Genomic DNA, 24,054 nt, shown 5'->3' with positions numbered 1-24,054 from the left:
CTCTCATTAGCAAATTTTGAAACTGACTCCCTTATTTTAATATTACTAACTAATGTATTTTTTGGTATTTATTCCAAATTTGATTCAGAGGTAGAAGTGATTCATTGCTGTATAGGTCAATTGGTACTTAATAAATATAGGCTTTTTTTTTTCACCAAATAGCTTTTGACTTTTTCAAATTATTAAACTTTGCATTTTAGAAAGGACAAAAGCCAGGTGTGGTGGCAGACATCTGTAATCCTAGCACTTTGAAGGCTGAGGCAAGAGGATCGCCATGAGTTTCAGGCCAGTCTGTGAGTCTGTACACAGTGAGTTCACATTTAGTCTGGGTTACATAGCTGAGTTCAAGGTCACTCTAAACTACACAGCAAGACATTGTCTCCAAAATTAGGTGAGGGAGAGGAGAGCTATGCCATAATCAGGAATACTCCAAAGGCTCTAAAAGTAATGTAAGAAATTCACAGGATTTTGTGCATAAGTGTCATCCCTACAGCACTGGAAAGGACTGGGACTCATCTGGACAACCATCCAGCTGGTTAGGAGCATCAGGTTTCACTGTAGGCACCATGGACAAAGATGATCTCTTGAAACTTAGTTGTCTTAATGGTGCGGTTATTCTGTGTCTACTTGGTGTGTTTTGTTCTGTGACAGGCACTGGTTAAAGAGATAAGAATAAAATTACGACTCTGGTTTTTACTAGAAACCCTCCTTTCTTTTTCTGCTTTCACATATTTCAATTTCTTTTTTTTATATATTTCAATTTCCATAAAAAATGTTCATGGTCCTATAACAGTAACATGCAGCCTCTGACATCTCGGCTGAGTTTCTATGTTTTGTGTCCGATAAAATAGGGTTTGTAGATTTGGTTTACATCCCATGAGGAATGAGTTTATCAAAGATATGAACAGATTCCTTTCAAGAACTCAAATTAGGAGAGAACAATTGCTGTTGCATTTTAATAGATGATTCAGTAGCTAAAACATGAACCCCAATGGCATTATGACAAGTTACTACTAATCACATTATATTAAGTCTTAGAAATAGAAATTTTCTTAGATATATTTTTCTCACACTGAACATTACGTGTAATTACAGAATGTTTTTAACTGACCTGCATTTTTTCTTAGAACAATGAATTTAAATGCTTCATAAAGTAGTGAACTGGAGTCCTGTAACACACTTAGTTTAAGATGTGATACTAAAAATTTTAAGAGCTGTGTTTTGCCATATGTAAAACCACACATATACACTGTGGATATTTTCTTTAAACATGGTTCAAAATATGCCTTTCTCTTAAAATCACTCTTGTTGAAGAAGATGACAAAGGAGAAGGGGAAGAGGAAAGAGGGAAGGAGGAAGGAGGAAAGAAAAAGGAATTAGGAGAGAAAAGAGGGAAGAGTAAAGAGGAAAAAGAAGCTGATACCTTTCTTGAAAACGTATGTTTTCCTCTTTTTTTTCTTTCTTTAGGTAGAACAGCATTTCCCCTAGTTCTTTGATTTGCTTGTATGTTTTTTCATGTAAATCATCTTCTCTTTATGACTATTCTGATGTTTCCAATATTTTCTGGAGTTGGTATGACTACAGAACTTATGAATCTTTTTTTTTAAATATCTTCCCAGGTTTTGCTACTCTTTCTGTACTGTTTTCAGTATGTACTAAAGCTTACTATTGACTCTAAAGGAAAATGTATAATTTGATTCTTGATTTCTAGAATTTAGGATTAAAAACTTTATATAATCTTAACATGTCAGGTAATATGGGTTAGAACTGTTGAACCTGAAAATCTACATTGAACATTATTTCAGGGTGTGGATGGCAGATGACAAATTCAGTGCTTCTAAATTAGCATTTGCCTAATAAATTAAAATCACCAAGAGTTTCTAAGAGTTGAGATATTTGCTGGTATCTATTTGTTTACATTATTTTTAGTAAAATATAATTTCTCATCTGTTTAAGCATCTTCACAAATGCTTAAACTACCCATATAGATTTGAGGATATGCCTAAAATATTTTACAAGTCTAGCATTTTAAAGTTTCAAAGTCATTTGAAAATAGAGAATTGAGGCAGGAAGAAGAATAACAAGAAAATGAAGCAAAAAGCACTCAAGCAAATAAGTAGACAGTTATTTGCATAACTTGTGATTAAGTGGGTCAAAGGAGGAATCCATGGTTCTGTGGCTGTGTATGATAGTCTAAGTCTACCTAAAAAGCCTAGAACTTAACCTTGTACGTGGACTACTGATGTGAGAGCACTTAATTATGCCAACACTAAGTGTGTGCATTTAGTTGATTAGCTGTTGGATCACACAGTTGAGATACCATTTACCGCCTTTCTACCAAACCAAACCATCAAAACACTTGACCTGGTTTCAACAGCTCCAACTTTTGAGACTTACATAATAAAGCCAGGAACAGAAACTTTTTATTGCTAAGAAAGGGAAAACAGGTATCTCATTTCATGTGTCTGCATACTGCCTTCCACCGGTTACCCCACAGCCTGAGTATTTTCTCGCTCAGGTTGAGTTTGTCCTTTAACTTGTCAGTAGTATGGTTATTACACTATGTAGGAAAGAATGTATTGTTGATGACTTTCTAACTAGGTTTGCTAACTTCTTCAATCTTACCCCTTCCCCTTTACTTAAAATTGTATCAATATTATATTTTTCTGAAACACAGTTTAAGACAAAGTCTAGGATTTTACTTCCAGGAAATAACCGTTGATAAATTATAGCCCAACTTCAATATTTGTAATTATTTTATTTGTATGGTACTTATATATCCTTTCTTTGTTGACCTCTTTAGTGCACTTGGGATAGAAAGACTGACTGCACATAAAAGTGATAATGGCCAGGCCATTTCGGAAGCAGAACTCTGAGCCAATCACTGTAGCAGCTACAGTCTGCAAATCATCTCTGGCCTCCATAGGCACCAAGCAGTAATCCACAGCGTGTAACAACCAGTCCTGCAGGTGACACCACAGCTCACTTGGCAGTTAGGCCAATTGATTAACAATTGACAGGTCCCCTAACTTTTGACTGTGTCCAACTCAAGGACAATGGCAACAAACTTCATCATTGCAGCTAGAAAATTCACCACACCCACTCACACAGAAGAATTTGCTATGATTACTCTATCTACAGCTTTTCTACATCTACAGTCACAAGCCAGGACAAACCAGAGCTTTCTTTATCCATTGAAATCTCTGCCAGTTAACAAAATGAGGGTGTTGCGTGTGTTTGCTTATGGCAAGTTCTAAATCATGAGCTTTTGTTTTCATTTGAGTAATCTCTATATCTTTCATGTTGTAGATTAAACATCCACAATCTGATACTCCAAACACCTAAATCCTCCCAAATCTAAATTTTCTGCAAGTCTGCTTGACACTTGCCAACAATGTATAGTTCCACACATGGCTTCATGTGACAGATAACAGTAAAAGCACTGATACCTTAAAACAACTGTATATATAAAACCACATTAAGTCATGTGTCTAAGTTGCATATGTAACATAAGTCAATTTCATGTTTAGATTTAGGTCTCATTCCCAAGAAATGTCATTATATATTTGTAAGTATTCTAAAATCAGAAATCCAAAACACTTCTGGTCCCAAATAGTTCAGAGGAGACATTTAACCTTTTTTAGGTTATCCCTTACACCACCACCTTGTATTTCTAAGTACAGGATTCTCTATAGACTCCACATAATCATGAATGCCAATATGCTATTAATTGAAATGCAATCACATGAGAATTGACTTATTTTCAGTTGGTACCATGGGCACTAGAAAAATATAGGGCTTATTTCTCTGTGATCCTCTGCTGTCTTTGTTTGGAAGACTGGCAATATATGGATGAGGACCTCAAAATTTTAAAAAACGTGCTAATGTTTTAATGGCTGATACAATCTCAGAAAGACGACTGAAGGAAAAGAAAAGCAAAGAATGATGGGAAATAATCTCTGGTCAAAGTGTGCCCAGACTAGAAGGTGATAGCCCCATCTGCAGCTTGGGTCACCTGAAGCCATCGGCCATTGATGAGGGAAGACATGCTGCACACTGTGGCCTGGTACTTTGTCCCTGCAGAACAGAGGGAGGAGTCACACACAGCCTCAGTGGTCTATCAGGTTGGAGCTACTTGATGGAGCCCAGGAGACCATTTGAGGTTCCAGCACACCCCTCAGGAAGGCCAGGGTAGCTGTGCTATTAGATATGTGAGTGTAACCAGCCTTTGGGGACCTCTGTAAATGCTGGGGGTCTTTGCATACACAATTGGGAAAAAGCCCAAGATGAATGTGATCCATACAAGTTTGCCATAGAAGATGAAACAGAGAAAAGCAAACCCAATAAAACTCTGCAAAAAAAAAAAAAAAAAAAAAAAAAGTGGGCAGAGGAAACTCTACATCTCATAATTTATGGCCCTGGAATAAGTATCTACTTGGTCTCCTATCAGAAAGAACAAAATAAAATCGCAATACTTCATAATGGTTTTCCCCCCAAATCATTTGTCTTCAACTGATGTGAGTGTAGAGAAGCAACAGTGAAAATTAAATTGATCTCCCTCCTGGGTTTACGGGTGTGGGTCGGCCTGACTGGACTAAGACAAATATAAAGGACCATAGAACAGTTTATGCCTGAAAGCAGTTATTTTGCAGGGAAACAGCAATATTGCTTTTGATGTATAAACATATTCCTATACACATAAGACAGAAATAGCGTTAATACAAGGAAAAGCCATACCCAATGCTTACTACAAGATTTTCACCACTGACTATTTTCCTTGGGGAAAGAAATGCTGGCTTGCACGAGAAATACTAATTACCTAAGAAAATACTAGTGACATTATTTTAATTAGCTCTGTGTTCATATTACACGGTTGTAGAAAATTTCAGTCCTGAAATGATTATAAAGCTCGTCTACATGTCAGTCTCCGGGTTGTGAATGAAGCAGGTCCTCAGGGTACTTGTGGTGTTGTAAGACCATAATCACCAAAAACGGCTCTGAAGCATATTAATAAGAGAAAATTACAGCAAATTCAAGTGGGTTCTGCGACCACGTGAATACTGGATTCCTTTCCCCTCTGTACTTTGTATGTCCCACGGCATCTAGCACAGAAGTGACTTTACTGCTTGTGTTCAGGACAATTTCAGATACAGAGGGGTGCTCCTGCCCCTCTTCTCCTTTCCCCTGAATCCGACCCTCCCCAGGGAAGGTCCTTTCTTTTCTTACCCTCAAGGGATTGCCTACTTTGCATGATGCCATTACTTCATAGCACAGTATTTCTAAACACAGGACCACTTGTCAGTCAAGGACAGTCTTGTCCCCCGCTAATTCCCTGGAGTTGGTGTCTATAGTGATGAATAAATAAATGTACACATGCACAGATGAACAGGTGCCGTGGTCTGCCCCATGATGTGGTAGACATTGCAATGGGCTTGGAATTCAATGACAGGGGTTAAAGTGTGAACTGTGAAGCTCACTGTCATACTGAGAAGGACGGTCGCCTCTCAAGGTAGTTCCCATTTCTTCAGTGAAACAGGCAGGTAAAGGCAACTGCAACGCACATCAATACTAATGTCTACTGTGTTAACTGGGATTCAAGAGACAGAAACGCAAAATGAGAGTAGCTTATACAAGGCAGAATTGATTTCCTTTCTGTCTAATGAAAGGAGACTAGGGATCCGTCTGCTTACAGTAGCACTGTGCCGGGAACTCAGTTTCCTTTTTCTTATTGTTCTACCATGATCTATCCATCCATTTGGACCCAGGAAGATGGGCCTTCATCACGGCTTCTGAATCCACAGTGATAAATGGAGTGGAACTCATGACATTCTCTCTGTTATGAGCACAGCCAGCCTTTTGCTAGCACCGTCTAATCTACCTCATGAGAGCCACTTATTAAGTTTTCAAGGAAATGTGTGAGTTGGTTGCTAAGTAGAACCTTCATTAAAAATTAAATTGTACAAATCCACAGTTAAACAAATTATATTAAAAACAAGGGCAACAGAAACTCAAAACACAGCCTTCCTAGTTATATATCTACATTTCATTATTATCCTGGTCCGCTTGTGTCTGGTATGAACACACATCTCTCTGCAGCAGCGAAGAAGCTTCACACTGGTGTCTGAGAATCAGTCAAGGGCCTTAAATTCACACCACAGAAATCAGCCATTTCTGCAACCCAGGCCTTAATTTATTGTTTGGTTGATTGCCTAGACGAGAAGCTGGAAACCCAGGCTACCACCTGCTTTGATTTAGTCTTTGAACTAAGAGTGACCTTCATTCATTCATTCATTCATTCGTTCATTCTTCCTTTCACTCATTTGTTTTATATTTTAGAACATTGTCGAAAGGGGAAGGAGCAAGACAGAGAAAACGTGCCACATGGACAGACACAGACTGCTGTGGAGCCTAAAATATTTACCGGCAGCCCTCACCAGAAAAGTTTATTAAAATTCATGGACAAACATTAATAATGCAAATGGAAATGAAAAGCATCCTCCTGGGCTGTCAGGGTCCTCCAGGCTCAGCTTCCAGGGAGCTGCTTGATTTCACGCCTCACAAGCTCTTCCGGGTTCAAATCCAGGAGGGGAAATTCTGCTGGATTTATCAGATCCCTCTCATGATTTCAGTCTCTTACCATGAGTTCAGGTCCTTTGACAGGCTCAATGAAAGGGGCCAGGCCTACTAAAGACAATCTCCCTTTCTTATAGTCAATGGTATCCTCAGGATAACCTAATCAGAGCTGATCCTCATCATGTTTATAGAGCTTTGTCACAGTCAAAGAGTTGGATTACATTCTGGTTCCTTCTTTAAGAGGAGTCTCACAGCCCCACAACATCACTTCTTATGCAATGTTTTTGTTTCTAAGAATGTAATGAGATCATTGACATAAAAAGGGTTTTATAAAAATAGAAACTACAAAATTTAAAGTGTTACTAAATTTTATTCTTTCTTGGATTTATTGAACTAGACTTCTGGTAACAGAGTTTTTGGCCAATTCCTAGTTTGGAACCCAGGAGGTACATTTTTACTTGTAGTTTAGTTTAGTGTTTTATTTTATATTATATCATTTTATTTTGGTACTGGGAACTGAGCTCAGAGGAGGTACATTTGCAACTGGATTCATAACTTCTCCCTAGTCACCCTGAAGAGCTTACTTAGTGCAGGCGCTGGATGGCGTCTGGGAACAGGAATTTTATAAGGACCCTCTCATGGCCTTTGTGGCAAGCTCACTGTTTCCTGACTTTTTATTTGGCATCTAGCAATAAGATTTTTCTTACTTCCTCTTCCCTCTCCTTCACTTTGCTTTTCTTTCTTTCTTTCTTTCTTTCTTTCTTTCTTTCTTTCTTTCTTTCTTCTTTCACTCTCCTTTTATTTGCTTTTCTTGTTTCTCTTTTCTTTCTTCATATTTCCCTAACACACTTAGAAAAGTGTATCAAGAGTCATTTAGAGTTTACTAACAAGAAATTAGCATGTACCTTGAAGCAGGCTCCAGACACCGAGTCTCTTGCCAGAAGCCAGAGGATAATAATGAGAGTGTTTAAAAGTCCTGTCTAGTATGTGCATCTGTTGCCCACAGTATCCATTCATATGCTGTCCACCAACTCTGTATGAAATGAGGAAGCAAACGCCACAAATTCTTGCTCTTAGCAGAGCCAAGTCGTCCAGTGACATGATTTTTGTGCCTATGAAGAGTAGGATCACTCATGCTTCTTTACACAGAAAGGTACAACTTTTGACTTGAGCTTCTTTTCACATGAAAGCAGCATTTTAAATATTGATGGTCAACAAGAACTTACTTCAGGTACCAAAATAAAGCAATAAGCAACAAACTGTTTTTCACAAGGTCGGTGGAAAATATAGATGGCACATTAAGAAAACCTTGCATGTGCCATTTCATACTCCCAAGATGTTACCTGCAGCCCATTTTTACAAGGATAATGCCCCTGGCTCTTAAGATAAAGAGATCCTGGTAAAAAATCTCAGAAATATGTAGAACACTTAGGTGTCTTGCACTCATAAAAGCTATTTATCCCTGCTTCTTTATTCCACGAGCCATCACAGGAGGCCATGATTGCAGAACATAATTGTATTCCTAGAATTTTCTACCATCTGAAACTTAACCAATATCTCATTTTTCTATCTCCTGTTCACTGGAAGCAAGAGAAAGTAGTTGTAAAATATAATTGAAGCCCTCCAGGAAAGCAGAAAAGATTGAACAACAATGAAAAGTAAAGGAATCATGGCACTGAAGAACATGTACCTTCACGTTCCCCACTCACGGGCACAAACCTTTAAAAGCCTTCTATCTGGAGGTGTTTGGCCTCAGTGCAGAGATGGGTAACACACCTGGTCCTCTGATGACTGTGGAGGAAACGGGAGAGGGGATAAAGCAGGAGGGAGTGAGGGAGGCAGACAGAGAATGACAGGTGACAGGATGACAGCGCTGCTGAGCCCACACAGGCTGTGCTCTATCTCTGCTGCACACTTAGTGTCCCCACTGTGCAGCCTTCTGAGGAAGGAAATATATTTTCTCTCATGTTAGTTATGGGTGACTGATTTCTAGGGATTTTTTAGTGAAAGCATCATGAATTGCATGATCGGAACAGTAGAAAGCTGATCAGCAGTAAGGTTAGACCTCGTCTCCCAGAATCCTGTCACCAGTGAAGCCAGGAGCCACATAGGACAGTGGCACTGAGCAGGAGGAAACACTGACCTGCAGCATTTGCTCTGAGACTAGAAAGCCAGGAAAAACCATTTTAACAGTCAATCTTGTCAAGTCAGTGAGCAAATCTCCTGAACCCAGAAATCCCAAAAAGTGTTCTATGTGCTGTAGGACACTAGGGAAGCAAGGGTTTTCTCTGGCTACTAGAGACAGAAAATGGAAGCCATAAACACACAGAAGACTATAAATTTTTGTTCTTTCGGTCAAGGTGAGCTTGGTGACCAGAAAGGGGCAAAACTCTTGTTTCAATTTCCATAGTGTTCACGGAGCACCACACAGAATGTCTCCCGACGTGTGCACTTCATCAAGTAAACTTCTGGGTCTCTGTGTAATGAATATTGTTTCGCACCTAGTGATTATTTGATTCTATTATTTTGCTCTTTCCTGAATCACCTGAAAACTGTGTTTCCCATATTCTGTCAACTCCAAGGCTGTGGATTCCGTTTATTTTCTGTCAAAGACATTCACTCCCACAAGATTTTGAAAATGCCAAGGTGTCAGGTGTGGCATCAGTCTTCTCTCAGCTCTGAAGCCCAAACGCTGGCTGGGGAAATGGGAGGCTTTGCACTCATAGTGGCCGTCAGCAAGGGCTTCTGTGATTCTCTTATCTAGTCATCAGCCAGCAGAAAGGCAGTGACCACCCTGAAGCACACCGAAGCTTCCAAAGACTTCTTAGCCTTTCCCACAGTGTTTCACTCTGTGTTCTATCAATCTCTTTCTGCTACAGATACTTAAAGGAATATTTGTATTACTGAGTGATATACTCCTAATCTCATGTCTCAGAGATTGAGCAAACTTTCAATTCCCAAACTACATGTTCAGTGAGCAAAGTGCAACCACCCAAATAATGTGGAGGAGCTGCATCAGAAATGGCCCATTTTACCAGAGTAAGACGCTGCCTAAAATGAAGGACATCTAAAGAAATGTACCACACTCAGGATCCGGCAGCACATTGATAATTAAATAAGGACACTTGTAGAAAATTGTGACAATTAGGTAACACCCAACTGTATCCCATGCAAAATAAGTTCACTGTGCCCTTCTGTGGTACACAAGCATCGAACAATATGGGAAAGAGAGCAGATTTTTACCTGCAACTTTTATCACAAAAACACCATTGGAAGAAAGCCCCTCTAACCACTTTGAACTCATCATTATTTTTGCATTATAAAAATAATCTATCACATGATATTACGAAGCTTCTTTCACTGAGAAAGATAGAATAGTCCAATCAGTGGGAACTGGATCCTTCCCTTCAATCATCCACTTATAGTGGCAACACAGGATGCTTAAAAAAACACAGTACAAATATGGATCAACCATACAGGAGGTCCACAAGTGCGTGAAATCATGATTTCGGGTGCAGAAAGTGTGGAACACAGAAAAGAGAGAAGCAAATCCCACTTTGATGGCAGGAAAAGGGTGCTGCTATAAGAGGACTATAGTTGGGTCATACACCATTGCTGCTATGGATCACACTGGTTCTTAACAAGACCCTTTGACTTTGCCTCAGTTCTCTACCATGTTCTCCACATCAGCCAGTCAATCTAATCAAGTCATTCCCAAGAGGAGGTGAGAACTCAACGCAAGAGAAGTCACAGTCCTAGCCCCACCCATGCTACGTTAGAACATACAGATCACAAGGGGGGGCCCACACTGAGAAGAAGGGCGGGAGATTGGGGGTAGCAACACTGGGTTATGTTTGTAAAAATAAAGCATTGAGAGCATCTCTCACACCAGACCTACTGAATCAGAGTCTGTCTTTTAACAAGATCCCGGGTGATTCATCCACGAATTAAATTTTGGAAGGCTGGATCCATGGTACATGGGCAATTACCCATTACACTCTCAAAAGAAGAAGAGAGAGAGACTGATGCTCTTTGCTTTGTAGTAGAGAAATGTGCTTATAGTCACGAGAGAGCATACTTGAAAAATAAATACAAATATATGCCAAGGACATAGGGAGCCAAGCCAAAAAAATATTAATAATATCAAATCCTGGGCTGAGGATCTTGCTTTATGGAACAGTGTGACCAAGATTATGAATCTTTCATCTTATGTTTAATAGCCTTCAAATGTGTCCTGTGAGAGTGGAACAGCATTATTACACTATGAGCCAATTCAGATGTAGTTTAATTAAATAATGCCCAAGTCACTGAGCATGACTGGCAGAGTGATTTAGAACCATATTAAGGACATCTTTTACTGTGGCCATCCTTGGTTGTCATCTGATGCCTGTAAACTCTAGGAAAGCTTCTGCCATTGCAGATTTATTCTGCAGACAAAGGAACTGAATTCTCTCTTTTTCTTCCAAGCTGCAGAAACCCGTCCCTTCTTTCTATTTTTAATCCTTTGCTGATTCTGGGGCTTTCTACCCAGTCATTTGTTGCCAAGCAGTTGTTCTCCTCGCAGCTGCCAAGCAGACCGGCATTTGCAGCCTTGAGTTATGTTCCACGCTGGCTCTCTCCCAAGTGTCATTCCCTACGAGGCTTTTCTTTCAGCTGATGCATTAGGTCCTTCAAAGGAGAACATGAAATTAAATGGAAAATGGCATTCATGAGCAAAGATGTTCTTTTCCAATAACTGAGCCACTGTGCCCATCTGTCACTGCTTCCCTGTCAATCTGTCTCAAGGTACTGCACAAGTCCCAAGAAGCTCGGTACAAATGTGATCAGTGGAGGATTTTCATGCATTAAAGCAAACTATGCACAGGCAACATTTGGGCCATTTTGCCCAGGCTAATTGACGCCCTCCTGTAGAAGACTGTGTCGGAGAGTGTGGCACCAGGCTGCTTTCCATCCCATAGGCTTATTATAAAAATTACCATCAAGTGCTTCCAGCAAGTCATCAAAATGCATAATCCTTTAATTAATATGACTGTTCAGGAGCAAAAAATTAAAAATTTTAATATTTACAGAAGAAACACATACCTCTGAAAGCATACAAATCTTTCAGAGGAAGAATGGGTTTATGGATTAAAGAATAGATGGGTAGATGGGTGGATGGGTATGAATGAGTATAAGAAGAAATACACTAACTCCTTTATGACAAAACTTGCAACTTTCATGCCTGTTGCATGAAACTTATATATGTTACCTAGAAAAATTCAAGGCACAAGAAATTGAAGAAAAAAGTATATTGCATTCCATTGTTATGGGCACTCCAAAAATGGACACCAGGCATTGAAGGGTTAAATGCCTAACAGATGACAGAGAAATGCTAACAGGGCTGGTTATAATATAAGATGCAGAAAAGTGGGAAATAGTGTGTTCAAGGGATTTAAAGTTTGCTTCAGGAATAAAAACTTTGAGCCCCATGAAATTAAGTTTATATACAATGAGAAATATGTGACAGGAATAGAGAGATAATATAGAGCATGATTACCAAGAAGACATAGTTGAAGATTGAAGAAGAATGTCCATTTTGTATTGAGAGAGAGGTAGGTGAATATTTAAAGGAAGCCCCACACACCCGTGTGTGCACATTCACACACATACACACAGGTACACACTCAAACCCAAAGTGATGGAGCAGGAAATAAAACCAGTATTTTTAGCCATTCATTAATTCAGTCAGCAGACCATCATTAATCCCTTCTCCTGGAAGAAAGATCAAGACAGATCCAGGTCACTCGGCCCAGCTCTTCGAGCGCTCATGTTATTTCTGCTGGGAAAATAAACTCACGCTCTGATGAATGAAAGGAACGCGCAGTTCCAGTTATCCTTTCTGGCTATTTTAAGCAGAAGCTATAGAAAAAAAATGCTAGTGAGCTGGGTCACAGTGAGATTCAACAGACTTTAAAAGTCATTCTTTGTGTCCTTAAGTTTTCCTTTTACCAAAATTTTATAGGCTAACTTCTTAGATAGCCTAGAAAGGCATTAATTTTTTCTTTCTATAGCAAATATGATAATATGTAAATATTTTATAAGTAAAATATGCTTTGTTATCATAAAATACAACAAATGTTTAAAACCTTTTTAAAAAAAATTACCACAGTGAGACACATTGCCCTTAATCTCCCTCAAAAATCCTCCTTCTCACCTTGAACACAGGTTCTCCAGGGTTCTGGCCACTTTCTGGAGTAGTCCTGGAAGTTCTTTCTCTGGAGCGTCTCTAGTTTGGCCCTCACGGCCATCTGGACAGCCTGGATTGAGACCTTTCACGATCATTTCACACCTGGAGAAGAAGCAGACGTCACCTGGTTCCAAAGCCAGTGAACAGCGCGGGGGAGGACACTGCGATATTCTCATGCGAAGTCTCCCATTGCATACAGCACTCGGCAGCAGCACTGACTGACTTTTTTAAATCACACATCATAAAGACACAAAAGAGGACTTGCAGAGCTGCTTCAGAAAGTGGCAGCGATGACTAAGTGTGTCTCAAGCAGAGGAGGGAATATTTTGAGGGGATTAATGCCAACGTCTCTTTTACTGTAATTTTTTAACTTAAACATTAACTCTACATCTTGACCACGTCTTGTATGTAGTCTACACCTGAATGTTTGCAAGAATGTTTTTACTAAATGGACAAAGACAAATACTCATAAAATAGGAAAGGTTACAAATATTCTTGGTAGGCTAAATAATTCTTTCACCCATTAAAGTGATTACACCTGAATGCCCGGGCCCTGTGAACGTGTTCTTTACATGGTTAAGAGCTTCGCAGATGTGGTCATTAAAGATTTTGTGGTAGGGAGAGGACCTCCAGTGATCTTGTAGGACCCATTATAATTACAAGGCTCCTCCTAAGACAGAGGGAGAGGAGGGCTGGGGAAGGGATGTAATGCTGGAGCAGAGGTTAGAAAAAGATGATCCAGAGATGTCACGTTTCTGGCTTTGACGGTGAAGGAAAAGGCCAAAAGCCAAAAACAACATGCAGTCATTAGAAACTGGAAAGCCAAAGAAATACATTCCACCCTGAAGTTTCCGGATCAAAAACAACCCTGCTGACCCTTTAGGATTTCGGACGTCCACAATTGCGAGAGGCCAGCGTGTGCTGAGACTCTGAATGTGCAGAAACTTGTTAGGACAGCAATAGGAGACTGATAAAGTACACGCGGGGGTGTGTGACACCATCCATTGAAATTAAAATTTCACATACAACAAGGAAAGAGTACACTCAAGGCGGACTCACTGAAAGTGATGTGGTCAGTAAAAACTGGAAACCAGAAAAGAACCGAGATGATGGAGCACCGCGAGCCCTCACCTACTGCTGGGGGAAGAATAAATTGGTGCAGTTTCCACATTGACTTGTTCTTTTCATGGCTCCGTGTATTCTCCTGTCCTCCTAGTTGTGGCTGTGTGACTTGCTTGGGTCATCAGAAAACACAAAGAAAACAGGAGCTCAATAAGTACTGGAATAACCAGAACTCTCATGCAATGAGCCCATCACCGTGTGAGATTCTGGGGGTAGAGAAGCCCACAAGGAGACAGAGGGGCAGGCAGCTGTCTGAGCTGGTCTAGCTCAGCCTCTCCCTTGTACATTTCCTGGTGAACATAGAAAAGTAGCAGAACACAGAGTAAGCTCAGAAAGCTGTGAAAAACATTATTTTAAGCTACTAAGCCCAGAACTATGGTTTGTACTCAAGAAGCCCATAAAGCGAAACCAAGGGAAGCACTAGTCACACCCAAAAGTTAGTGTGCAGGGGCACAGAAGGAGCTGGCAAAAATATTTCCCCACTCTGCAGGCTGTGGCTTCAATTCATTGGTGACTTATTTTGCTGTGCAAAAGCTTTATAATAAAATGAGATCCCATTTGTGTTTGTAGTATTTCCCTTGTGGTCAGGGTTTTGTTTATAAGTCTTGGCCTACACCTATGTCTTCATGAATTCTACCTACTCTATCTTCCAACAGCTTAAGCACTTCCATTATGATATTTAGACCTTTGAGCACTTTTCACTTTAGTTTAGCATGTGGTGAAAGATACGAGTCTAATTTTTTTCGTTGGCAGGTGGCAAGTCAGTTTTTCTAGCATCATTTGTTAAAGAGGCTCACTTTCTTTCAGTAAGAACTTCCCAGATTTAGAAACCCAATCCAAAAATGGGCATCTGAGATGAACAGACACTTCTTAGATGAAGTAGAAATAGCAATTGCAGGCCCTGACTTGCATTGTGACCCATAATCTGGAGACTCCTTGCCCCACCTTGCGCTCTGGAGAAGCCCCAAAACTCTGCAGTACAAATCCTAAATTGCAAAGAAAAGGATTCAATGAAAATCTCCATACTCAAGAAAGAGATCCCATGTATCAGCCAGTGTCAGATAATGAGTTTAGACATTCCAGTCCCATAGGGGACACATCCTCAGAGCTGCAAGCAGAGAGCCGTGAAAGTGGAAGACTCACCCGATACCTACTCCTAGCCTTGTTTATTTTTATTTTTACTTATTTAAAGAGAAAAGAAAACAAAACAGTAAAAGGATACAAGTACCACAGAATTTCAAAAAAAACAAACAGTAAGAAATCACTAGTTAACAGATTACATATTGTCATCTTAGAAATAGTTGTTCAGGTTACAAAATTAAAGCGTGCAAAGTGGACATTCAAATAGTGACACTGCAAACAGTTGGGTTCAATGATCCAACAAAAACTTAGTAATATGGCCTCCTAGCCTTCTAAAAGCTTGTAAGTAAATTTCTCAGAAGTGTTAGAGATAGAAAAAGACAGCAGGTGTTAAGTAAATCTCTTGCTATAAAACAGACAAAGCCAGAATAAAGGGAAAAAAGCAAAACTGATCTTTGGGGCAGATTTTCTTTTTCATGTTGACCATCAATATCCTAAGAGAGATTTGAGGACGTATTTTATTAACAAAACAAGAACAAGAGAATATAAGAAAAGAATATTCTGAGGACACAAAATTTTATAGAGTTATTACAGTAACAAATATTCAATTAAAAATGAAAGTTTAAAAATAGACATCCCATGAAGATAGGAGCACAGAAAGCCAACACCCAAAATAACTCAAAAATAGCAGAAAAAGAAATAAAATCAATTAAATGATCTACTCAGGAGGTCCAAATTTACATACAACTATTTCCAGAAAGTAAAATGGAGAAACTAAGTGGAAGAGATTGTCATAGAAATTGTTCAGCAACTTTCCCTAAAGTGACGTGAATTTTCAGACTGAGTGGATTCACCAAACCCAGCACAACACAGAAACCATACAATCCAGGCAATCTAACAAGAATATTTCCAAATGTGCAGCAGGTCAGGACTTCAATCTTGAAAAAGATTGAAAATCAACATGGCATCAAGCTTCTGGAAAGAAACAGCAAAAAGACGATGCTGGACAAATGACATGAGAATTTTGAAGAAAGTTTTTTTTTTTTTTTTTTTTTTTTTGCCAATATGGAATTCTGTAATAAATATAATAATATTGGTTAAGATATACGGGTAAATCTTCTGATTTTAGGTTTTGATAAACTAGTTCTTGAGATAAAAGATAGCAACCTACTATGTATTATCAGATAACAGGTAAAAAAACCATGTCAGAAAACTATTTAAAAGATTTCCATGTGTGCTCCTTGAGATGTGCACTCTGGTCCTAACATATTTTGAGCTATAACTAATGCTTCACTGAGAACAGTAATACAACTTTGGACCAAAACGAGCAATGATCTACAACTCAAAATTTCATATTCCAAAATAAATTACCTACACTGGGTATTACATAGATTGAAACCATAATTAGAAGAAATGTTCAAATAAGACTTTTTCATGAGCGATTTCACTTATGAACAATATTTAGCAGCTTCACAGATCAACTTTTGAAATTGTGTACGTCTCTCCTCGGAAAGGAATTTCAAGAGATAGTGGATAGATAGATAGCTCTACCTTTCAGTGTTATAGTGGGAGATATGAATTAGGTACACACTTTGGTGATATTTTTAAAAGTTACCTCATTGAAATATTCTGTAAGGAACACGCTTACTTCATTTTTTTTTCTTTGTATCACTCAAAATCCCCAATTCAGTTCAGTGTAATCAGAAAGTTCTCAGTAAATACAGACAGAATAAGTTTTTAAATTCAGTATTACAGATTTGTAAAAATGTGATGATGGACACTGCACTAGAAGGTTAGGTAGGGGGAATTTATCTAACTTTCCACTCAGTAAACAGGTTTAAAAGTATTTCTCCTCCGTTGGGATTGTACTGCAACCACGTTGCAAGGTCCTGCCAGATTTGGAACAATGTGTAGGCAATCAGTCTGTCCCAGTTTGCCAGCTCTGCAGTGAGTGAGACACCAGGACGGAATGTGTTCATTCCCGCTCACTCCCCGCTTTGGTCCTTCTCTTTCCCTCTTTTCCTCTTCTCTCTGCTCTCTCTCTCTCTCCTTTTCTCTTTCCTTCTCTCTCTCTCCCTGTCAGTACCACCAAATAATGGTGAATTCTAAAAAGAAAAAAAGGATTTAAATTGCCACTGTAGGCCTTCGTAATCTGATATCAAAATTTTATATTTTCATTTGCTTCATACCAGCTTTAAATGTACCTGCTATCAAGGGAACACTGCATGTCTGTCTCCATGAAACACTGAGTGTGCCTCCTTTGTGATGCATGCCAAAGCTCTCCCATCTAAGGCTTATTTTTATTATTAATTTCGAGTCTCTAGTTGCCAATCACACGGTAGCATTGGAAAATAAGGCAGCACGTTCTCTTGCCATGAATATCTTCCTAGACCCAGACAGTCCTTCCTGCCATGGTCTCCCTTTCCTTTTCATTCTGCAGGATACCGCATTGAACTGGACAACAGTATTATTGCTTATATTATTTCTCCTCTAGCTTCCAGAAACACCCAGTCCTACAAGTTTGTGAGGCAGCTCAGAACATGTGAATAGAAACAGGAAAAAACCAAACATATGCCAGGGGTCACTTCTTACCATGTTGCGGGTGCTAAACGAGATGCTTTATACTGTGTTTAGTTCCTATTCTCAACTCTAAGAGGATTATGATCTTATTTCCATTTTGTAGGTAATTTGGCTGTGACTCAGAATTTAAGTAGTTTCCCCAGTTTAAGCCGTGTGTTGCTTAGCATTTCCTCCTTGTAAGAAATACCCAAGTTAACAGACTTACAAAGAGAAAAGGTTTGTTTTAGCTCACAGTATTAGGGATTTTAATCCATGAGTGGTTTGTGCTGCAGTTTGGGTAACCTGGCCACACAAAATGGAAAGAGGACACAGCACAAATCAGAAGACAGTTCATCTTATCACAGGGAGGAGAGAGACGGGAAGGAAGAAAACTGAATAAATACAAAACAAAACAATAATTAATTTACTGACTTCAAGTTGTGGTGCTTTTAGGAAACTAACAGCATAAATAATTATAAAGCCATTACCTGATGCTATTTAATTCATTTTATGTACTCTCAGAAAGGGAAATAATTACATTATTCAACCCTATTCATCTTTTCTACATTCAAGGAAGAAAATAAGGCGCTCTGATTAATTCCACATTTCCACTTTTCCTGCTCCTGCTTCCTCTCTCCTGCGTGCTTTGGGAGGCTGAAGTTCCCGGAGTGTAATCCCCAAGCTTCCTGCTCTCTGACTTCCAGTTGCACAGAAAATATCAGTGAGAGAAGTAGAGACAGAGAAAGCTGAAGGCAGAAGTCAAGGTGTCTTTGTCCCTGTCCCTTCCCTGTCTGTGATGGTCTTGGCAATGGCCACATTCTTTTATCTGCAGCTCCTGTCACATGGCTGCCCATCCTCCTCACTGCAGTAGCAGCTTCTAGCCACCACAGTCCTTCAGGTTTTGGGGTAACAGCCTCCAGCAGTTACCAGTCCCTTGGTGACTCAGCAGCACATCATTAAACTCTCTTCAACTGGCTCTCTCATTGTGACAACCACCTCCTGCAGGAACCCCTGCCTGTTAGAGTAATGAGCCCCAGAGGTATTCCCAGAGCTCATCCTCCAAGCCATAACAGCATAGGGCTGCTCATGTATTTCATCAGTCCAGAGAATTGCTCCTTGAAGGGGCAAATGGACCTTGGAAGTGTGGCCAGCAGAGGCATTGCTCTGACTTATACCGACAATGCAGGGAGTAGGGGACGAAGGTCAGGTGAAAGTCAAGGTCAGCACTGGGTACCAAACCAGCAACAGAATTCACTACTATCACAAGGTGGGCTACTATTCATGACTGCCCTCGGGAGTGTACAGAAATGGAAAGCTACATTTAAAGCACAGAATTATTAACTCAAATATTGGTGATCACAATTTTGCAAACTTAGTCTGCTGCTCACCCGTATCAGTCCTGCAGAGTCCAGTGTGCAGTGTGCCACTCACCTGTGTTGAAGCAAAGCCCTCATTAAGGGAAGTAAAATCCTGGCACTTGAGATGTGGAATTAGGTGATGCACAATAAAGGTTGAGAGCTCAGACTTTTAAAATCTCTCTTTCCTCAGTAGAAGCACAGAAGTGGAGGATATTAAATTTGGACTGAATTTATTTGTGGCATATACTCTCTTGGGATTTGGTGTTTAATAAACTGACTTTAGCACTCCAACAGGGTATTAACAACTTCTGTGCCTGATTAAATTAATTCCTTCAGTGGTACCTACAGCAAAAGAAGAAAAGGTAAAAGGAAAAATTTCCATGATAAATTGTGAATGAATGGGGCCAAGGCTCAGGGAATGGACCTAACATATGTGAACTACTCAGCTTCCCGTAACTGTACCCTAGAAGGGGCCAGACATGACCTTCCCAGAGCAGTAAATGTTTCAGTATGAGGTCAGCACCACCATCTGCCCAAAGCTTTTCTGGATGGGGCCTCAGTAACCAGATGAACAGATAAGCACCCGTATGCGTGCAGGGCTCCTCCTTCTCCAGTAGCCCCAGTGCTTGCTCCCTCATGATCCCTCATCCACAATGATCCCTCATCCACAGGGGCCATGGTGGCAAGAACAGAGGCCATGAACAACCTCAGTAGCACAAACATCTCTCCACATCTCATTCAGCCACTGCCAAAACTCCACGTCAACCTACCAGCAGCAAAAGCTTATGCTAAAGCCCGATGAGCATCACTCCCCAGATCTACCAGTCACTAACTTAGTGGCAGATTGATTGCATGGAGCTTATTTCATCATGTGAGAACACGACATTTTTTTCTCAAGAGAATATATCTAGAGTCCAGATATGGATTTTCCTCCCTGTCTCAAAGGTTCTGCTCAAACCGTAGCATTGCCTCTGCCCAAGGAACTCATTTCATGATGACAGAAGTACAGCAATGGGTTCATCTTGGGTCTTACTTGGTGCCTTATCAGCTAGAGGCAGCTGCATAACAGGATGGTGCAATGGCTGCTGGTAACTCAGCCTCTGTGCAGTTAATTAATGGCAAAAAACTGAAAGGCTGAATGGCCGTGCCCTAAAGCAAGCAAAATGCCACAGATGGGTGGCTCCTGAACGATACCTTAGGTCAGGGGAGGAAGGACTAAAATAGGGGTGTACACATCTCACTTGTATTAAGCAGTCTTCTGATGGAAATTTTGTTTCTTGGCCCTAAAACAGAAGCTCTAAGTATCCGGAGAAGGCAGTGCTGCAAAATAAAACACTTCAAAGCAACATAACCATAATTCATGTTCATCAAAAAGAACAGTTTATGCTTTCGTTGTTTGGTCCTTTTTGGCCATGCCTATATCTTGTAATCTGAGCAACTAATTTGGAGCTAAGACTATGTAATCCATTAGCCATTGCTAATGTCCTATTATTCTGCTTTGAAATTCTATATTATTGTTTTTGGTTTTTTTGTTTTTCTTTTAAAAATAAATGGACTCCAAAACTAAGACTTCTTCCAAAGCGTGTTAGGATCCTCAAATCTTTTATCAAAAGCCATAAGAGGCAGAGAGTGTCTCTCTACTGACTGGAGTGATTGATCCAGCCCTCCAAAGAGAAATTGTGGGGTTGCCCACAATAGGCAAGCAGGTCTTCCTCTGGCATTTAGGAGTCCATGGGGGCACCTTGTAGAAATCAGGAATAGTGGCTACCATGGAAAACCACAGCACACTGAGACAGAGGGCACCACTGAAGACTCGGACTCTGTGAATTTAGTCCTATGTGCTGTCAGAAGACGAGAGAACACAAAATGAGGGAAATAGCGTTGTTAATAGAGAGTCAGGATCAGGGTCACTAACAATGGTGCCTTTAGTAACTTCTTTATGCTGTATTTTCCTGATACAATGGACACAGAAGAAAGATGGTGAGTAAAGTGACAGTGATCATCTAGAAGAGAGTATAAATGCATGGATTTTTCTGGAAGGAACACAGTAAGAATTGGACATTTTGTGTTTCCCCTATGTGTAACTCTTTTGGTTTGAGTTCATCAATTTACCTGTCTGTCTGTGTCTGCCTAAAAAGAGAGACAGAGAGGGAAACTGAGCAGGTGGAGGTGTGGACCTCGGACTCCCTGAGCCTTTGGCGTCCAGCTGACTCTGACAATTAAAGGTGAGAAAAGAGAGAAGCTGGGATCCTCACTTTCCTGACATCTCCCATGCCAGGCTGTGTTTTGGCTGCAGATGTCTACCTAGAGCCCTGGCTCCTGCCAAATGACAGTGTCCCCACTGCAAAAGCTCACAGTGACTTCCAGGCCAGACCCTGCCTCTTGCTGCGCAGACCTTGGCCCAGAGACAGCTTCCAGCCAGGACTGTGCTCCGGGTGACTCACCATCGCCTCGCTGGCTTTCTTGCTCACCTGCACACCTGGTCTCTCCGTCATACCCCCTCCGCTTGCCCAGAGTGTGTCCTGCATTTCCTGCCAGGAGCCTGCTGGAGCACGTTGTTATGTCTGTGCACAGCAGGTTAGCTATACACAGATTGATTCAAGACTTTAGAAACGGTGCTGCCTCTGTAGAATATTATTACAAAATATTATGCATGTAAGCTAAAAACATTTTAGGTGTTTGCTCAGGAGATATCTTCATTTCTTCTAACAGGTTAGCATTTGGTGGTTCTGTAGATTAGAATTCACTTTTTGCAATGATTTCTTCAATAACAATATTTACTAATCAACTCCTCAGTGCTTCCTACTAAGGAAACAAAATGCTTACTCTTATGGAGTTTGTAGTTTTGCAGGGGAATTTTGATAATAAATAAGTACTGATGTTTCTGTTTCTGGGAAATGAAGAAGTCGGGTGGTGCCATGGAAACTGGAAGAATCTCCTCCAGTTTTGAGGGACAGGACATGAGTGGGAGGGGCTCGGGAAATGGCCCTCCCTCACTCTTCCTCACCTGCTTTAGCACTCCTGTTGATTTCTCCATGCACTCCAGGAAAATGGCGTATTCCCAGCCCCAGAAGGCAAATATGTAGGGTTTAAATTCAGTTATAGGTATTACATTCACATGACACTGAGAAGCATTCAGTGAGATCTGCATGGGGACCTGTAGTGTGTCTTTCCAGGAGTGTTCTCTTCCTAATTAAACAACAAAAAAAGGTACACAAATGTAAATGCCCCTTATTCGTGGTACAAAAGTCATTATAAACACCTGTTGCATTAGTCATTTTCCCATTGCTGGGGTAAAATATCAAACAGACATAATTTAAAGAACAAGTACAATTTGGCTCCTGGTTTTAGGGCATTCAATCCATAGTTGGTTGGCTCCAAATTAAAAAAATAATAATAATAAAAAAACATTAGAAAGCCATGCTGAAGGAAAGCAGCTCACCATATGATGTCAAGAAGTATGGAGAAGAAGAGAAGGACCTAGGAACAAATCATGCCCTCCCATGTCAGCCCCAGTGACACACTTCCTTGAATCAGGCTTCACATTCCAGTGGGTCAGAGGACCCATTTATTAGCACAGCAGAGCCGTCATCTAATCACTGCCCTAAAGCCCAGACTCTGAGCTCATCACATATTGGGAGACATTAAAAATCTAAAGCATAATATGTGTGGGCTTTGAAACTGCAGCCAACAACTTCTAGTTCTGAGGTGACAAGATCTGGTCATGTGCTGAAGCCAGCAGAGCAGGAAAGAGAGCAGAGTCAGGGCTTGGGTGGCATCACTAAGCTGATAAACCCGGGACTCTAATCACCTAAGCAACACAGCATGAAGCATGCAACTAGGCAAGACCTCAGTGAAGCCATCATAGCTAAGATGAGACCTGAAAGAGAAAAAAGTAACCAGTAGCTGAGAAATTGAAGGGAAAATTATTCCAGGGTGAGGGAAAGCAAGAATAAAGATAAGATGGCTGGAAAAGACAGGATCTCCGGAGGCTAAGTAGCTAGCACCTAATTGTGTACACCGATTATGTCTATCAGACAAGGATTTAGTATTAATTTTCTAAAATTCTCTCTCTAATGTTTGCTACATATATTTTTGCTTTTAATTATATTTGGAAAACAAATATGAAAATGTATAAAAATAAATTCCCCAAATTCCATGACTGCCTCAAGCTCAAGAAATTATTTGTTGCATTATACTCACTATAATTTAAAAACTGGAATCCAAATTTTGTTAGGAAAATATACTTACTAAATTTGTGATTCATCTTAGACCAGTATTTGTGATTGATCTGATTCACTGAAACATAGTCCCATAAATATCTTATTTTCTTTTAATAACTTTATTTACGCTACTGTAAATACAAATGAAATCAGATATCTCAGGTCTCCTTCTAGCTTTTGCCACCTCGAATGGACTCTTATGGAATTTTCCCTATTGTTTGTTCTTACAGTGCCTGTGGGGCTGGCTGCGTCTAGAGACGGCTTCACAGGAAGTCATTAAATATGCTTACTGCATCCTTTCATGAGCCACCAGCATCATCTCTCTAGTAACCATTAAGGCTCAGAACTGACTTCAGGTTTGTTCTTTGGGACCAGAAAGCATCTAGGTTTTTCAGTAGTAAGCAGAGAGCAGGATCAAGTAGGAAGCTTTTTGAACTCTAATTTCCAAGGTTTAAACAATTCTCAGGTTCCAAAATATCAGGGGAAAAATCATGTACAATAAGGAGTTTCAGGTTTGTGCTAATATTGTTTGAACAAGATACCGTGCCTGTATCTTGTATTCTGAATAACCTACTATGAAGACAACAGTATGCAATGTGTTAATTATTATAACTCTCCTACTAACTTTTTTTGAAACTCTGTTTTATTGTTATTTTTATTTTTTTTTTTCCTCAAAAAAAAAAAAAAAAAAGAGTTTCCCCATCGTGGATCCTCCAGCAGGTCCCCTGATTTAAAACTGTGAGTTTCCGTGTTCTGGGATTTTCTCTGCTGTCCTCCTCTCTGTGTTCTTTGTCTTGTACTTCAGTAAGTGCAGGAAACGTGCTTTGCCTTCACCCTACAGTGATTCCAGCTGTCTAAAGTTCATTACAAATCCAACACAATGTCACTGTTGTATTTCAGATATCTTATTTAT

General features: G+C 40.0%; 1 long non-coding RNA gene across 1 annotated transcript in view; it reads right to left on the bottom strand.

The window, feature by feature from the left end:
• LOC134475795 (uncharacterized) overlaps positions 1 to 13,039 on the bottom strand; it is a 76,635-nt gene extending 63,596 nt beyond the window's left edge. Inside the window, exon 1 of the long non-coding RNA XR_010047056.1 lies at positions 12,767 to 13,039. This is a non-coding gene — a long non-coding RNA (uncharacterized LOC134475795). The remainder of the gene's footprint in view (positions 1 to 12,766) is intronic.
• Positions 13,040 to 24,054: the final 11,015 nt, after the last annotated feature.

Source organism: Cavia porcellus, unplaced genomic scaffold, assembly GCF_034190915.1.
Source record: "Cavia porcellus strain 051 isolate PalLab524CR breed Dunkin Hartley unplaced genomic scaffold, mCavPor4.1 scaffold_4, whole genome shotgun sequence".
In the NCBI taxonomy this organism is placed as follows: Eukaryota; Metazoa; Chordata; class Mammalia; order Rodentia; family Caviidae; genus Cavia; species Cavia porcellus.
Note: the sequence above shows the minus strand (reverse complement) of the source record. Positions and strands in the feature narration are given on the sequence as shown.